Source organism: Ambystoma mexicanum, unplaced genomic scaffold (genome assembly GCF_040938575.1).
Source record: "Ambystoma mexicanum isolate Mex_15411 unplaced genomic scaffold, UKY_AmexF1_1 Mex_scaf1, whole genome shotgun sequence".
Taxonomy (NCBI): domain Eukaryota; kingdom Metazoa; phylum Chordata; class Amphibia; order Caudata; family Ambystomatidae; genus Ambystoma; species Ambystoma mexicanum.
Genome location: NW_027182324.1, coordinates 2,442,350 through 2,459,285, shown reverse-complemented (window position 1 = coordinate 2,459,285; position 16,936 = coordinate 2,442,350). Strand labels below are relative to the sequence as shown.

Here is a 16,936-nt window from a genome sequence, read left to right as displayed (position 1 = left end):
CTGGATAGCTCAGTCTGTACGGCATCAGACTTTTAATCTGAGGGTCCAGGGTTCAAGTCCCTGTTCAGGCGTACCTTTGCTTCTTTTACAAAAAATTAAGCAGGAAATATGAATTGCTCATTCTAATATGTGCTATTTCTGATGGCATCGCAACCTTGGGCAGTATGACTCTAAGGTAGTGGAGTCCAGAGTTCTTGGATGCTTTGCCAACATATCAAGCCTGACTGTGCTTCTAAATAGCATGAAATAGCAATCTTTGTACAAAGTTTTAATATTGGGGAGACAGATTGGTCGAAAAAAAGCAGACAGGCGCTGCTGAGATTCGAACTCAGGATCTCCTGTTTACTAGACAGGCGCTTTAACCAACTAAGCCACAGCACCTTTTTTGCATCTGCTCTCCTTTCCTTCCTCATGTAATCATTTAGAAGTGAAATCCACTTTTTTAAGGCTGGGCTTCTGTTGCAATATAACTTTTCAAAATGTTTTCCAATTGACTGAAACTCCATTGCACAAAACGAGCATGTCATTAATCGTCGATTTAGAGTGGACTGCATTGCCCAGTGTGTGCATTGAGGAGCACATGTTCGTCTTTACTGGGGAGCAAGTTTGCACTCATTAATGTGGCAAAACATTCAAATCCGTAAGTGGGTGAACATTAAAGTCCTAGATGCTGCAAATCTCTATATCTGGATACGGAATGACTGAAAAAAGTTATGTCTCCAGTGTCAAAATGTGTGTAATGCACTAGTAATTCATTTCCTTTATTGACCAGTGAGGTAGCCATGTATGGAGGTGCTGTAGAGTGAAAATCAAGTTTCAAATGGGCAGTGATCCCTGTGCCTGGATAGCTCAGTCGGTAGTGCATCAGACTTTTAATCTGAGGGTCCAGGGTTCAAGTCCCTGTTCAGGCGTATCTTTGCTTCTTTTACAAAAAATTTAGCAGGAAATATGAATTGCTCATTCTAATATGTGCTATTTCTGATGGCATCGCAACCTTGGGCAATATGACTCTAAGGTAGTGGAGTCCAGCATTCTTGGATGCTTTGCCAACGTTTCAAGCCTGACTGTGCTTCTAAATAGCATGAAATAACAATCTTTGTACAAAGTTTTAATATTGGGGAGACAGATTGGTCGAAAAAAAAGCAGACAGGCGCTGCTGAGATTCGAACTCAGGATCTCCTGTTTACTAGACAGGCGCTTTAACCAACTAAGCCACAGCACCTCTTTTGCATCTGATCTCCTGTCCTTCCTCATGGAATCATTTAGAAGTGAAATCCACTTTTTTTAAGGCTGGGCTTCTGTTGCAATATAACTTTACAAAATGTTTTCCAATTGACTGAAACTCCATTGCACAAAACGAGCATGTCATTAATCGTCGATTTAGAGTGGACTGCATTGCCCAGTGTGTGCATTGAGGAGCACATGTTCGTCTTTACTGGCGAGCAAGTTTGCACTCATGAATGTGGCAAAACATTCAAATCCGTAAGTGGGTGAACATTAAAGTCCTAGATGCTGCAAATCTCTATATCTGGATACGGAATGACTGAAAAAAGTTATGTCTCCAGTGTCAAAATGTGTGTAATGCACTAGTAATTCATTTCCTTTATTGACCAGTGAGGTAGCCATGTATGGAGGTGCTGTAGAGTGAAAATCAAGTTTCAAATGGCAGTGATCCATCTGCCCGGATAGCTCAGTCGGTAGAGCATCAGACTTTTAATCTGAGGGTCCAGGGTTCAAGTCCCTGTTCAGGCGTACCTTTGCTTCTTTTACAAAAAATTAAGCAGGAAATATGAATTGCTCATTCTAATATGTGCTATTTCTGATGGCATCGCAACCTTGGGCAATATGACTCTAAGGTAGTGGAGTCCAGAGTTCTTGGATGCTTTGCCAACATATCAAGCCTGACTGTGCTTCTAAATAGCATGAAATAGCAATCTTTGTACAAAGTTTTAATATTGGGGAGACAGATTGGTCGAAAAAAAGCAGACAGGCGCTGCTGAGATTCGAACTCAGGATCTCCTGTTTACTAGACAGGCGCTTTAACCAACTAAGCCACAGCACCTTTTTTGCATCTGGTCTCCTTTCCTTCCTCATGTAATCATTTAGAAGTGAAATCCACTTTTTTAAGGCTGGGCTTCTGTTGCAATATAACTTTTCAAAATGTTTTCCAATTGACTGAAACTCCATTGCACAAAACGAGCATGTCATTAATCGTCGATTTAGAGTGGACTGCATTGCCCAGTGTGTGCATTGAGGAGCACATGTTCGTCTTTACTGGGGAGCAAGTTTGCACTCATTAATGTGGCAAAACATTCAAATCCGTAAGTGGGTGAACATTAAAGTCCTAGATGCTGCAAATCTCTATATCTGGATACGGAATGACTGAAAAAAGTTATGTCTCCAGTGTCAAAATGTGTGTAATGCACTAGTAATTCATTTCCTTTATTGACCAGTGAGGTAGCCATGTATGGAGGTGCTGTAGAGTGAAAATCAAGTTTCAAATGGGCAGTGATCCCTGTGCCTGGATAGCTCAGTCGGTAGTGCATCAGACTTTTAATCTGAGGGTCCAGGGTTCAAGTCCCTGTTCAGGCGTATCTTTGCTTCTTTTACAAAAAATTTAGCAGGAAATATGAATTGCTCATTCTAATATGTGCTATTTCTGATGGCATCGCAACCTTGGGCAATATGACTCTAAGGTAGTGGAGTCCAGAATTCTTGGATGCTTTGCCAACGTTTCAAGCCTGACTGTGCTTCTAAATAGCATGAAATAACAATCTTTGTACAAAGTTTTAATATTGGGGAGACAGATTGGTCGAAAAAAAAGCAGACAGGCGCTGCTGAGATTCGAACTCAGGATCTCCTGTTTACTAGACAGGCGCTTTAACCAACTAAGCCACAGCACCTCTTTTGCATCTGATCTCCTGTCCTTCCTCATGTAATCATTTAGAAGTGAAATCCACTTTTTTTAAGGCTGGGCTTCTGTTGCAATATAACTTTACTAAATGTTTTCCAATTGACTGAAACTCCATTGCACAAAACGAGCATGTCATTAATCGTCGATTTAGAGTGGACTGCATTGCCCAGTGTGTGCATTGAGGAGCACATGTTCGTCTTTACTGGCGAGCAAGTTTGCACTCATGAATGTGGCAAAACATTCAAATCCGTAAGTGGGTGAACATTAAAGTCCTAGATGCTGCAAATCTCTATATCTGGATACGGAATGACTGAAAAAAGTTATGTCTCCAGTGTCAAAATGTGTGTAATGCACTAGTAATTCATTTCCTTTATTGACCAGTGAGGTAGCCATGTATGGAGGTGCTGTAGAGTGAAAATCAAGTTTCAAATGGCAGTGATCCATCTGCCTGGATAGCTCAGTCAGTAGAGCATCAGACTTTTAATCTGAGGGTCCAGGGTTCAAGTTCCTGTTCAGGCGTACCTTTGCTTCTTTTACAAAAAATTAAGCAGGAAATATGAATTGCTCATTCTAATATGTGCTATTTCTGATGGCATCGCAACCTTGGACAATATGACTCTAAGGTAGTGGAGTCCAGAGTTCTTGGATGCTTTGCCAACATTTCAAGCCTGACTGTGCTTCTAAATAGCATGAAATAACAATCTTTGTACAAAGTTTTAATATTGGGGAGACAGATTGGTCGAAAAAAAAGCAGACAGGCGCTGCTGAGATTCAAACTCAGGATCTCCAGTTTACTAGACAGGCGCTTTAACCAACTAAGCCACAGCACCTCTTTTGCATCTGATCTCCTGTCCTTCCTCATGTAATCATTTAGAAGTGAAATCCACTTTTTTTAAGGCTGGGCTTCTGTTGCAATATAACTTTACAAAATGTTTTCCAATTGACTGAAACTCCATTGCACAAAACGAGCATGTCATTAATCGTTGATTTAGAGTGGACTGCATTGCCCAGTGTGTGTATTGAGGAGCACATGTTCGCCTTTACTGGGGAGCAATTTTGCACTCATGAATGTGGCAAAACATTCAAATCCGTAAGTGGGTGAACATTAAAGTCCTAGATGCTGCAAATCTCTATATCTGGATACGGAATGACTGAAAAAAGTTATGTCTCCAGTGTCAAAATGTGTGTAATGCACTAGTAATTCATTTCCTTTATTGACCAGTGAGGTAGCCATGTATGGAGGTGCTGTAGAGTGAAAATCAAGTTTCAAATGGGCAGTGATCCTTGTGCCTGGATAGCTCAGTCGGTAGAGCATCAGACTTTTAATCTGAGGGTCCAGGGTTCAAGTCCCTGTTCAGGCGTACCTTTGCTTCTTTTACAAAAAATTAAGCAGGAAATATGAATTGCTCATTCTAATATGTGCTATTTCTGATGGCATCGCAACCTTGGGCAATATGATTCTAAGGTAGTTGAGTCCAGAGTTCTTGGATGCTTTGCCAACATTTCAAGCCTGACTGTGCTTCTAAATAGCATGAAATAGCAATCTTTGTACAAAGTTTTAATATTGGGGAGACAGATTGGTCGAAAAAAAAGCAGACAGGCGCTGCTGAGATTCGAACTCAGGATCTCCTGTTTACTAGACAGGCGCTTTAACCAACTAAGCCACAGCACCTTTTTTGCATCTGGTCTCCTTTCCTTCCTCATGTAATCATTTAGAAGTGAAATCCACTTTTTTAAGGCTGGGCTTCTGTTGCAATATAACTTTTCAAAATGTTTTCCAATTGACTGAAACTCCATTGCACAAAACGAGCATGTCATTAATCGTCGATTTAGAGTGGACTGCATTGCCCAGTGTGTGCATTGAGGAGCACATGTTCGTCTTTACTGGGGAGTAAGTTTGCACTCATGAATGTGGCAAAACATTCAAATCCGTAAGTGGGTGAACATTAAAGTCCTAGATGCTGCAAATCTCTATATCTGGATACGGAATGACTGAAAAAAGTTATGTCTCCAGTGTCAAAATGTGTGTAATGCACTAGTAATTCATTTCCTTTATTGACCAGTGAGGTAGCCATGTATGGAGGTGCTGTAGAGTGAAAATCAAGTTTCAAATGGCAGTGATCCATCTGCCTGGATAGCTCAGTCGGTAGAGCATCAGACTTTTAATCTGAGGGTCCAGGGTTCAAGTCCCTGTTCAGGCGTACCTTTGCTTCTTTTACAAAAAATTAAGCAGGAAATATGAATTGCTCATTCTAATATGTGCTATTTCTGATGGCATCGCAACCTTGGGCAATATGACTCTAAGGTAGTGGAGTCCAGAGTTCTTGGATGCTTTGCCAACATATCAAGCCTGACTGTGCTTCTAAATAGCATGAAATAGCAATCTTTGTACAAAGTATTAATATTGGGGAGACAGATTGGTCGAAAAAAAGCAGACAGGCGCTGCTGAGATTCGAACTCAGGATCTCCTGTTTACTAGACAGGCGCTTTAACCAACTAAGCCACAGCACCTTTTTTGCATCTGGTCTCCTTTCCTTCCTCATGTAATCATTTAGAAGTGAAATCCACTTTTTTAAGGCTGGGCTTCTGTTGCAATATAACTTTTCAAAATGTTTTCCAATTGACTGAAACTCCATTGCACAAAACGAGCATGTCATTAATCGTCTATTTAGAGTGGACTGCATTGCCCAGTGTGTGCATTGAGGAGCACATGTTCGTCTTTACTGGGGAGCAAGTTTGCACTCATGAATGTGGCAAAACATTCAAATCCGTAAGTGGGTGAACATTAAAGTCCTAGATGCTGCAAATCTCTATATCTGGATACGGAATGACTGAAAAAAGTTATGTCTCCAGTGTCAAAATGTGTGTAATGCACTAGTAATTCATTTCCTTTATTGACCAGTGAGGTAGCCATGTATGGAGGTGCTGTAGAGTGAAAATCAAGTTTCAAACGGGCAGTGATCCCTGTGCCTGGATAGCTCAGTCGGTAGAGCATCAGACTTTTAATCTGAGGGTCCAGGGTTCAAGTCCCTGTTCAGGCGTATCTTTGCTTCTTTTACAAAAAATTAAGCAGGAAATATGAATTGCTCATTCTAATATGTGCTATTTCTGATGGCATCGCAACCTTGGGCAATATGACTCTAAGGTAGTGGAGTCCAGAGTTCTTGGATGCTTTGCCAACATTTCAAGCCTCACTGTGCTTCTAAATAGCATGAAACAGCAATCTTTGTACAAAGTTTTAATATTGGGGAGACAGATTGGTCGAAAAAAAAGCAGACAGGCGCTGCTGAGATTCAAACTCAGGATCTCCTGTTTACTAGACAGGCGCTTTAACCAACTAAGCCACAGCACCTTTTTTGCATCTGGTCTCCTTTCCTTCCTCATGTAATCATTTAGAAGTGAAATCCACTTTTTTAAGGCTGGGCTTCTGTTGCAATATAACTTTTCAAAATGTTTTCCAATTGACTGAAACTCCATTGCACAAAACGAGCATGTCATTAATCGTCGATTTAGAGTGGACTGCATTGCCCAGTGTGTGCATTGAGGAGCACATGTTCGTCTTTACTGGGGAGCAAGTTTGCACTCATGAATGTGGCAAAACATTCAAATCCGTAAGTGGGTGAACATTAAAGTCCTAGATGCTGCAAATCTCTATATCTGGATACGGAATGACTGAAAAAAGTTATGTCTCCAGTGTCAAAATGTGTGTAATGCACTAGTAATTCATTTCCTTTATTGACCAGTGAGGTAGCCATGTATGGAGGTGCTGTAGAGTGAAAATCAAGTTTCAAATGGGCAGTGATCCCTGTGCCTGGATAGCTCAGTCGGTAGAGCATCAGACTTTTAATCTGAAGGTCCAGGGTTCAAGTCCCTGTTCAGGCGTACCTTTGCTTCTTTTACAAAAAATTAAGCAGGAAATATGAATTGCTCATTCTAATATGTGCTATTTCTGATGGCATCGCAACCTTGGGCAATATGACTCTAAGGTAGTGGAGTCCAGAGTTCTTGGATGCTTTGCCAACATTTCAAGCCTGACTGTGCTTCTAAATAGCATGAAATAACAATCTTTGTACAAAGTTTTAATATTGGGGAGACAGATTGGTCGAAAAAAAAGCAGACAGGCGCTGCTGAGATTCAAACTCAGGATCTCCAGTTTACTAGACAGGCGCTTTAACCAACTAAGCCACAGCACCTCTTTTGCATCTGATCTCCTGTCCTTCCTCATGTAATCATTTAGAAGTGAAATCCACTTTTTTTAAGGCTGGGCTTCTGTTGCAATATAACTTTACAAAATGTTTTCCAATTGACTGAAACTCCATTGCACAAAACGAGCATGTCATTAATCGTTGATTTAGAGTGGACTGCATTGCCCAGTGTGTGTATTGAGGAGCACATGTTCGCCTTTACTGGGGAGCAATTTTGCACTCATGAATGTGGCAAAACATTCAAATCCGTAAGTGGGTGAACATTAAAGTCCTAGATGCTGCAAATCTCTATATCTGGATACGGAATGACTGAAAAAAGTTATGTCTCCAGTGTCAAAATGTGTGTAATGCACTAGTAATTCATTTCCTTTATTGACCAGTGAGGTAGCCATGTATGGAGGTGCTGTAGAGTGAAAATCAAGTTTCAAATGGGCAGTGATCCTTGTGCCTGGATAGCTCAGTCGGTAGAGCATCAGACTTTTAATCTGAGGGTCCAGGGTTCAAGTCCCTGTTCAGGCGTACCTTTGCTTCTTTTACAAAAAATTAAGCAGGAAATATGAATTGCTCATTCTAATATGTGCTATTTCTGATGGCATCGCAACCTTGGGCAATATGATTCTAAGGTAGTTGAGTCCAGAGTTCTTGGATGCTTTGCCAACATTTCAAGCCTGACTGTGCTTCTAAATAGCATGAAATAGCAATCTTTGTACAAAGTTTTAATATTGGGGAGACAGATTGGTCGAAAAAAAAGCAGACAGGCGCTGCTGAGATACCAACTAAGCCACAGCACCTTTTTTGCATCTGGTCTCCTTTCCTTCCTCATGTAATCATTTAGAAGTGAAATCCACTTTTTTAAGGCTGGGCTTCTGTTGCAATATAACTTTTCAAAATGTTTTCCAATTGACTGAAACTCCATTGCACAAAACGAGCATGTCATTAATCGTCGATTTAGAGTGGACTGCATTGCCCAGTGTGTGCATTGAGGAGCACATGTTCGTCTTTACTGGGGAGTAAGTTTGCACTCATGAATGTGGCAAAACATTCAAATCCGTAAGTGGGTGAACATTAAAGTCCTAGATGCTGCAAATCTCTATATCTGGATACGGAATGACTGAAAAAAGTTATGTCTCCAGTGTCAAAATGTGTGTAATGCACTAGTAATTCATTTCCTTTATTGACCAGTGAGGTAGCCATGTATGGAGGTGCTGTAGAGTGAAAATCAAGTTTCAAATGGCAGTGATCCATCTGCCTGGATAGCTCAGTCGGTAGAGCATCAGACTTTTAATCTGAGGGTCCAGGGTTCAAGTCCCTGTTCAGGCGTACCTTTGCTTCTTTTACAAAAAATTAAGCAGGAAATATGAATTGCTCATTCTAATATGTGCTATTTCTGATGGCATCGCAACCTTGGGCAATATGACTCTAAGGTAGTGGAGTCCAGAGTTCTTGGATGCTTTGCCAACATATCAAGCCTGACTGTGCTTCTAAATAGCATGAAATAGCAATCTTTGTACAAAGTATTAATATTGGGGAGACAGATTGGTCGAAAAAAAGCAGACAGGCGCTGCTGAGATTCAAACTCAGGATCTCCTGTTTACTAGACAGGCGCTTTAACCAACTAAGCCACAGCACCTTTTTTGCATCTGGTCTCCTTTCCTTCCTCATGTAATCATTTAGAAGTGAAATCCACTTTTTTAAGGCTGGGCTTCTGTTGCAATATAACTTTTCAAAATGTTTTCCAATTGACTGAAACTCCATTGCACAAAACGAGCATGTCATTAATCGTCGATTTAGAGTGGACTGCATTGCCCAGTGTGTGCATTGAGGAGCACATGTTCGTCTTTACTGGGGAGCAAGTTTGCACTCATGAATGTGGCAAAACATTCAAATCCGTAAGTGGGTGAACATTAAAGTCCTAGATGCTGCAAATCTCTATATCTGGATACGGAATGACTGAAAAAAGTTATGTCTCCAGTGTCAAAATGTGTGTAATGCACTAGTAATTCATTTCCTTTATTGACCAGTGAGGTAGCCATGTATGGAGGTGCTGTAGAGTGAAAATCAAGTTTCAAACGGGCAGTGATCCCTGTGCCTGGATAGCTCAGTCGGTAGAGCATCAGACTTTTAATCTGAGGGTCCAGGGTTCAAGTCCCTGTTCAGGCGTATCTTTGCTTCTTTTACAAAAAATTAAGCAGGAAATATGAATTGCTCATTCTAATATGTGCTATTTCTGATGGCATCGCAACCTTGGGCAATATGACTCTAAGGTAGTGGAGTCCAGAGTTCTTGGATGCTTTGCCAACATTTCAAGCCTCACTGTGCTTCTAAATAGCATGAAATAACAATCTTTGTACAAAGTTTTAATATTGGGGAGACAGATTGGTCGAAAAAAAAGCAGACAGGCGCTGCTGAGATTCGAACTCAGGATCTCCTGTTTACTAGACAGGCGCTTTAACCAACTAAGCCACAGCACCTTTTTTGCATCTGGTCTCCTTTCCTTCCTCATGTAATCATTTAGAAGTGAAATCCACTTTTTTAAGGCTGGGCTTCTGTTGCAATATAACTTTTCAAAATGTTTTCCAATTGACTGAAACTCCATTGCACAAAACGAGCATGTCATTAATCGTCGATTTAGAGTGGACTGCATTGCCCAGTGTGTGCATTGAGGAGCACATGTTCGTCTTTACTGGGGAGCAAGTTTGCACTCATTAATGTGGCAAAACATTCAAATCCGTAAGTGGGTGAACATTAAAGTCCTAGATGCTGCAAATCTCTATATCTGGATACGGAATGACTGAAAAAAGTTATGTCTCCAGTGTCAAAATGTGTGTAATGCACTAGTAATTCATTTCCTTTATTGACCAGTGAGGTAGCCATGTATGGAGGTGCTGTAGAGTGAAAATCAAGTTTCAAATGGGCAGTGATCCCTGTGCCTGGATAGCTCAGTCGGTAGAGCATCAGACTTTTAATCTGAGGGTCCAGGGTTCAAGTCCCTGTTCAGGCGTATCTTTGCTTCTTTTACAAAAAATTTAGCAGGAAATATGAATTGCTCATTCTAATATGTGCTATTTCTGATGGCATCGCAACCTTGGGCAATATGACTCTAAGGTAGTGGAGTCCAGAATTCTTGGATGCTTTGCCAACATTTCAAGCCTGACTGTGCTTCTAAATAGCATGAAATAACAATCTTTGTACAAAGTTTTAATATTGGGGAGACAGATTGGTCGAAAAAAAAGCAGACAGGCGCTGCTTAGATTCGAACTCAGGATCTCCTGTTTACTAGACAGGCGCTTTAACCAACTAAGCCACAGCACCTCTTTTGCATCTGATCTCCTTTCCTTCCTCATGTAATCATTTAGAAGTGAAATCCACTTTTTTTAAGGCTGGGCTTCTGTTGCAATATAACTTTACAAAATGTTTTCCAATTGACTGAAACTCCATTGCACAAAACGAGCATGTCATTAATCGTTGATTTAGAGTGGACTGCATTGCCCAGTGTGTGTATTGAGGAGCACATGTTCGCCTTTACTGGGGAGCAATTTTGCACTCATGAATGTGGCAAAACATTCAAATCCGTAAGTGGGTGAACATTAAAGTCCTAGATGCTGCAAATCTCTATATCTGGATACGGAATGACTGAAAAAAGTTATGTCTCCAGTGTCAAAATGTGTGTAATGCACTAGTAATTCATTTCCTTTATTGACCAGTGAGGTAGCCATGTATGGAGGTGCTGTAGAGTGAAAATCAAGTTTCAAATGGGCAGTGATCCCTGTGCCTGGATAGCTCAGTCGGTAGAGCATCAGACTTTTAATCTGAGGGTCCAGGGTTCAAGTCCCTGTTCAACATTAAAGTCCTAGATGCTTCACATCTCTATATCTGGATACGGAATGACTGAAAAAAGTTATGTCTCCAGTGTCAAAATGTGTGTAATGCACTAGTAATTCATTTCCTTTATTGACCAGTGAGGTAGCCATGTATGGAGGTGCTGTAGAGTGAAAATCAAGTTTCAAATGGGCAGTGATCCCTGTGCCTGGATAGCTCAGTCGGTAGAGCATCAGACTTTTAATCTGAGGGTCCAGGGTTCAAGTCCCTGTTCAGGCGTATCTTTGCTTCTTTTACAAAAAATTTAGCAGGAAATATGAATTGCTCATTCTAATATGTGCTATTTCTGATGGCATCGCAACCTTGGGCAATATGACTCTAAGGTAGTGGAGTCCAGAATTCTTGGATGCTTTGCCAACATTTCAAGCCTGACTGTGCTTCTAAATAGCATGAAATAACAATCTTTGTACAAAGTTTTAATATTGGGGAGACAGATTGGTCGAAAAAAAAGCAGACAGGCGCTGCTGAGATTCGAACTCAGGATCTCCTGTTTACTAGACAGGCGCTTTAACCAACTAAGCCACAGCACCTCTTTTGCATCTGATCTCCTTTCCTTCCTCATGTAATCATTTAGAAGTGAAATCCACTTTTTTTAAGGCTGGGCTACTGTTGCAATATAACTTTACAAAATGTTTTCCAATTGACTGAAACTCCATTGCACAAAACGAGCATGTCATTAATCGTTGATTTAGAGTGGACTGCATTGCCCAGTGTGTGTATTGAGGAGCACATGTTCGCCTTTACTGGGGAGCAATTTTGCACTCATGAATGTGGCAAAACATTCAAATCCGTAAGTGGGTGAACATTAAAGTCCTAGATGCTGCAAATCTCTATATCTGGATACGGAATGACTGAAAAAAGTTATGTCTCCAGTGTCAAAATGTGTGTAATGCACTAGTAATTCATTTCCTTTATTGACCAGTGAGGTAGCCATGTATGGAGGTGCTGTAGAGTGAAAATCAAGTTTCAAATGGGCAGTGATCCCTGTGCCTGGATAGCTCAGTCGGTAGAGCATCAGACTTTTAATCTGAGGGTCCAGGGTTCAAGTCCCTGTTCAGGTCTACCTTTGCTTCTTTTACAAAAAATTAAGCAGGAAATATGAATTGCTCATTCTAATATGTGCTATTTCTGATGGCATCGCAACCTTGGGCAATATGACTCTAAGGTAGTGGAGTCCAGAGTTCTTGGATGCTTTGCCAACATTTCAAGCCTGACTGTGCTTCTAAATAGCATGAAATAGCAGTCTTTGTACAAAGTTTTAATATTGGGGAGACAGATTGGTCGAAAAAAAAGCAGACAGGCGCTGCTGAGATTCGAACTCAGGATCTCCTGTTTACTAGACAGGCGTTTTAACCAACTAAGCCACAGCACCTTTTTTGCATCTGGTCTCCTTTCCTTCCTCATGTAATCATTTAGAAGTGAAATCCACTTTTTTAAGGCTGGGCTTCTGTTGCAATATAACTTTTCAAAATGTTTTCCAATTGACTGAAACTCCATTGCACAAAACGAGCATGTCATTAATCGTCGATTTAGAGTGGACTGCATTGCCCAGTGTGTGCATTGAGGAGCACATGTTCGTCTTTACTGGGGAGCAAGTTTGCACTCATGAATGTGGCAAAACATTCAAATCCGTAAGTGGGTGAACATTAAAGTCCTAGATGCTGCAAATCTCTATATCTGGATACGGAATGACTGAAAAAAGTTATGTCTCCAGTGTCAAAATGTGTGTAATGCACTAGTAATTCATTTCCTTTATTGACCAGTGAGGTAGCCATGTATGGAGGTGCTGTAGAGTGAAAATCAAGTTTCAAACGGGCAGTGATCCCTGTGCCTGGATAGCTCAGTCGGTAGAGCATCAGACTTTTAATCTGAGGGTCCAGGGTTCAAGTCCCTGTTCAGGCGTATCTTTGCTTCTTTTACAAAAAATTAAGCAGGAAATATGAATTGCTCATTCTAATATGTGCTATTTCTGATGGCATCGCAACCTTGGGCAATATGACTCTAAGGTAGTGGAGTCCAGAGTTCTTGGATGCTTTGCCAACATTTCAAGCCTCACTGTGCTTCTAAATAGCATGAAACAGCAATCTTTGTACAAAGTTTTAATATTGGGGAGACAGATTGGTCGAAAAAAAAGCAGACAGGCGCTGCTGAGATTCAAACTCAGGATCTCCTGTTTACTAGACAGGCGCTTTAACCAACTAAGCCACAGCACCTTTTTTGCATCTGGTCTCCTTTCCTTCCTCATGTAATCATTTAGAAGTGAAATCCACTTTTTTAAGGCTGGGCTTCTGTTGCAATATAACTTTTCAAAATGTTTTCCAATTGACTGAAACTCCATTGCACAAAACGAGCATGTCATTAATCGTCGATTTAGAGTGGACTGCATTGCCCAGTGTGTGCATTGAGGAGCACATGTTCGTCTTTACTGGGGAGCAAGTTTGCACTCATGAATGTGGCAAAACATTCAAATCCGTAAGTGGGTGAACATTAAAGTCCTAGATGCTGCAAATCTCTATATCTGGATACGGAATGACTGAAAAAAGTTATGTCTCCAGTGTCAAAATGTGTGTAATGCACTAGTAATTCATTTTCTTTATTGACCAGTGAGGTAGCCATGTATGGAGGTGCTGTAGAGTGAAAATCAAGTTTCAAATGGGCAGTGATCCCTGTGCCTGGATAGCTCAGTCGGTAGAGCATCAGACTTTTAATCTGAGGGTCCAGGGTTCAAGTCCCTGTTCAGGCGTATCTTTGCTTCTTTTACAAAAAATTTAGCAGGAAATATGAATTGCTCATTCTAATATGTGCTATTTCTGATGGCATCGCAACCTTGGGCAATATGACTCTAAGGTAGTGGAGTCCAGAATTCTTGGATGCTTTGCCAACATTTCAAGCCTGACTGTGCTTCTAAATAGCATGAAATAACAATCTTTGTACAAAGTTTTAATATTGGGGAGACAGATTGGTCGAAAAAAAAGCAGACAGGCGCTGCTGAGATTCGAACTCAGGATCTCCTGTTTACTAGACAGGCGCTTTAACCAACTAAGCCACAGCACCTCTTTTGCATCTGATCTCCTTTCCTTCCTCATGTAATCATTTAGAAGTGAAATCCACTTTTTTTAAGGCTGGGCTACTGTTGCAATATAACTTTACAAAATGTTTTCCAATTGACTGAAACTCCATTGCACAAAACGAGCATGTCATTAATCGTTGATTTAGAGTGGACTGCATTGCCCAGTGTGTGTATTGAGGAGCACATGTTCGCCTTTACTGGGGAGCAATTTTGCACTCATGAATGTGGCAAAACATTCAAATCCGTAAGTGGGTGAACATTAAAGTCCTAGATGCTGCAAATCTCTATATCTGGATACGGAATGACTGAAAAAAGTTATGTCTCCAGTGTCAAAATGTGTGTAATGCACTAGTAATTCATTTCCTTTATTGACCAGTGAGGTAGCCATGTATGGAGGTGCTGTAGAGTGAAAATCAAGTTTCAAATGGGCAGTGATCCCTGTGCCTGGATAGCTCAGTCGGTAGAGCATCAGACTTTTAATCTGAGGGTCCAGGGTTCAAGTCCCTGTTCAGGCGTATCTTTGCTTCTTTTACAAAAAATTTAGCAGGAAATATGAATTGCTCATTCTAATATGTGCTATTTCTGATGGCATCGCAACCTTGGGCAATATGACTCTAAGGTAGTGGAGTCCAGAATTCTTGGATGCTTTGCCAACATTTCAAGCCTGACTGTGCTTCTAAATAGCATGAAATAACAATCTTTGTACAAAGTTTTAATATTGGGGAGACAGATTGGTCGAAAAAAAAGCAGACAGGCGCTGCTGAGATTCGAACTCAGGATCTCCTGTTTACTAGACAGGCGCTTTAACCAACTAAGCCACAGCACCTCTTTTGCATCTGATCTCCTTTCCTTCCTCATGTAATCATTTAGAAGTGAAATCCACTTTTTTTAAGGCTGGGCTTCTGTTGCAATATAACTTTACAAAATGTTTTCCAATTGACTGAAACTCCATTGCACAAAACGAGCATGTCATTAATCGTTGATTTAGAGTGGACTGCATTGCCCAGTGTGTGCATTGAGGAGCACATGTTCGTCTTTACTGGGGAGCAAGTTTGCACTCATTAATGTGGCAAAACATTCAAATCCGTAAGTGGGTGAACATTAAAGTCCTAGATGCTTCAAATCTCTATATCTGGATACGGAATGACTGAAAAAAGTTATGTCTCCAGTGTCAAAATGTGTGTAATGCACTAGTAATTCATTTCCTTTATTGACCAGTCAGGTAGCCATGTATGGAGGTGCTGTAGAGTGAAAATCAAGTTTCAAATGGGCAGTGATCCCTGTGCCTGGATAGCTCAGTTGTAGAGCATCAGACTTTTAATCTGAGGGTCCAGGGTTCAAGTCCCTGTTCAGGCGTATCTTTGCTTCTTTTACAAAAAATTTAGCAGGAAATATGAATTGCTCATTCTAATATGTGCTATTTCTGATGGCATCGCAACCTTGGGCAATATGACTCTAAGGTAGTGGAGTCCAGAATTCTTGGATGCTTTGCCAACATTTCAAGCCTGACTGTGCTTCTAAATAGCATGAAATAACAATCTTTGTACAAAGTTTTAATATTGGGGAGACAGATTGGTCGAAAAAAAAGCAGACAGGCGCTGCTGAGATTCGAACTCAGGATCTCCTGTTTACTAGACAGGCGCTTTAACCAACTAAGCCACAGCACCTCTTTTGCATCTGATCTCCTTTCCTTCCTCATGTAATCATTTAGAAGTGAAATCCACTTTTTTTAAGGCTGGGCTTCTGTTGCAATATAACTTTACAAAATGTTTTCCAATTGACTGAAACTCCATTGCACAAAACGAGCATGTCATTAATCGTTGATTTAGAGTGGACTGCATTGCCCAGTGTGTGCATTGAGGAGCACATGTTCGCCTTTACTGGGGAGCAATTTTGCACTCATGAATGTGGCAAAACATTCAAATCCGTAAGTGGGTGAACATTAAAGTCCTAGATGCTGCAAATCTCTATATCTGGATACGGAATGACTGAAAAAAGTTATGTCTCCAGTGTCAAAATGTGTGTAATGCACTAGTAATTCATTTCCTTTATTGACCAGTGAGGTAGCCATGTATGGAGGTGCTGTAGAGTGAAAATCAAGTTTCAAATGGGCAGTGATCCCTGTGCCTGGATAGCTCAGTCGGTAGAGCATCAGACTTTTAATCTGAGGGTCCAGGGTTCAAGTCCCTGTTCAGGCGTATCTTTGCTTCTTTTACAAAAAATTTAGCAGGAAATATGAATTGCTCATTCTAATATGTGCTATTTCTGATGGCATCGCAACCTTGGGCAATATGACTCTAAGGTAGTGGAGTCCAGAATTCTTGGATGCTTTGCCAACATTTCAAGCCTGACTGTGCTTCTAAATAGCATGAAATAACAATCTTTGTACAAAGTTTTAATATTGGGGAGACAGATTGGTCAAAAAAAAAGCAGACAGGCGCTGCTGAGATTCGAACTCAGGATCTCCTGTTTACTAGACAGGCGCTTTAACCAACTAAGCCACAGCACCTCTTTTGCATCTGATCTCCTTTCCTTCCTCATGTAATCATTTAGAAGTGAAATCCACTTTTTTTAAGGCTGGGCTTCTGTTGCAATATAACTTTACAAAATGTTTTCCAATTGACTGAAACTCCATTGCACAAAACGAGCATGTCATTAATCGTTGATTTAGAGTGGACTGCATTGCCCAGTGTGTGTATTGAGGAGCACATGTTCGCCTTTACTGGGGAGCAATTTTGCACTCATGAATGTGGCAAAACATTCAAATCCGTAAGTGGGTGAACATTAAAGTCCTAGATGCTGCAAATCTCTATATCTGGATACGGAATGACTGAAAAAAGTTATGTCTCCAGTGTCAAAATGTGTGTA

General features: G+C 40.7%; 13 non-coding genes across 13 annotated transcripts; 1 reads left to right on the top strand and 12 right to left on the bottom strand.

Annotated features, from left to right (window-relative positions):
• Positions 1–307: 307 nt before the first annotated feature.
• Positions 308–381, bottom strand: TRNAT-AGU (transfer RNA threonine (anticodon AGU)). The gene has a single exon. It is a non-coding gene; the product is annotated as a tRNA-Thr (tRNA).
• A 767-nt stretch (positions 382–1,148) lies between these two features.
• On the bottom strand, positions 1,149–1,222 carry TRNAT-AGU (transfer RNA threonine (anticodon AGU)). Its single transcript has one exon. It is a non-coding gene; the product is annotated as a tRNA-Thr (tRNA).
• Positions 1,223–1,988: 766 nt separating this feature from the next.
• On the bottom strand, positions 1,989–2,062 carry TRNAT-AGU (transfer RNA threonine (anticodon AGU)). The gene has a single exon. It is a non-coding gene; the product is annotated as a tRNA-Thr (tRNA).
• A 767-nt stretch (positions 2,063–2,829) lies between these two features.
• TRNAT-AGU (transfer RNA threonine (anticodon AGU)) lies at positions 2,830–2,903 on the bottom strand. Its single transcript has one exon. It is a non-coding gene; the product is annotated as a tRNA-Thr (tRNA).
• A 1,609-nt stretch (positions 2,904–4,512) lies between these two features.
• Positions 4,513–4,586, bottom strand: TRNAT-AGU (transfer RNA threonine (anticodon AGU)). The gene has a single exon. It is a non-coding gene; the product is annotated as a tRNA-Thr (tRNA).
• A 765-nt stretch (positions 4,587–5,351) lies between these two features.
• Positions 5,352–5,425, bottom strand: TRNAT-AGU (transfer RNA threonine (anticodon AGU)). Its single transcript has one exon. It is a non-coding gene; the product is annotated as a tRNA-Thr (tRNA).
• A 1,298-nt stretch (positions 5,426–6,723) lies between these two features.
• On the top strand, positions 6,724–6,796 carry TRNAK-UUU (transfer RNA lysine (anticodon UUU)). The gene has a single exon. It is a non-coding gene; the product is annotated as a tRNA-Lys (tRNA).
• A 2,720-nt stretch (positions 6,797–9,516) lies between these two features.
• On the bottom strand, positions 9,517–9,590 carry TRNAT-AGU (transfer RNA threonine (anticodon AGU)). The gene has a single exon. It is a non-coding gene; the product is annotated as a tRNA-Thr (tRNA).
• Positions 9,591–11,454: 1,864 nt separating this feature from the next.
• Positions 11,455–11,528, bottom strand: TRNAT-AGU (transfer RNA threonine (anticodon AGU)). Its single transcript has one exon. It is a non-coding gene; the product is annotated as a tRNA-Thr (tRNA).
• Positions 11,529–13,978: 2,450 nt separating this feature from the next.
• TRNAT-AGU (transfer RNA threonine (anticodon AGU)) lies at positions 13,979–14,052 on the bottom strand. Its single transcript has one exon. It is a non-coding gene; the product is annotated as a tRNA-Thr (tRNA).
• A 768-nt stretch (positions 14,053–14,820) lies between these two features.
• TRNAT-AGU (transfer RNA threonine (anticodon AGU)) lies at positions 14,821–14,894 on the bottom strand. The gene has a single exon. It is a non-coding gene; the product is annotated as a tRNA-Thr (tRNA).
• A 767-nt stretch (positions 14,895–15,661) lies between these two features.
• TRNAT-AGU (transfer RNA threonine (anticodon AGU)) lies at positions 15,662–15,735 on the bottom strand. The gene has a single exon. It is a non-coding gene; the product is annotated as a tRNA-Thr (tRNA).
• Positions 15,736–16,503: 768 nt separating this feature from the next.
• On the bottom strand, positions 16,504–16,577 carry TRNAT-AGU (transfer RNA threonine (anticodon AGU)). Its single transcript has one exon. It is a non-coding gene; the product is annotated as a tRNA-Thr (tRNA).
• Between the last annotated feature and the right edge of the window lie 359 nt (positions 16,578–16,936).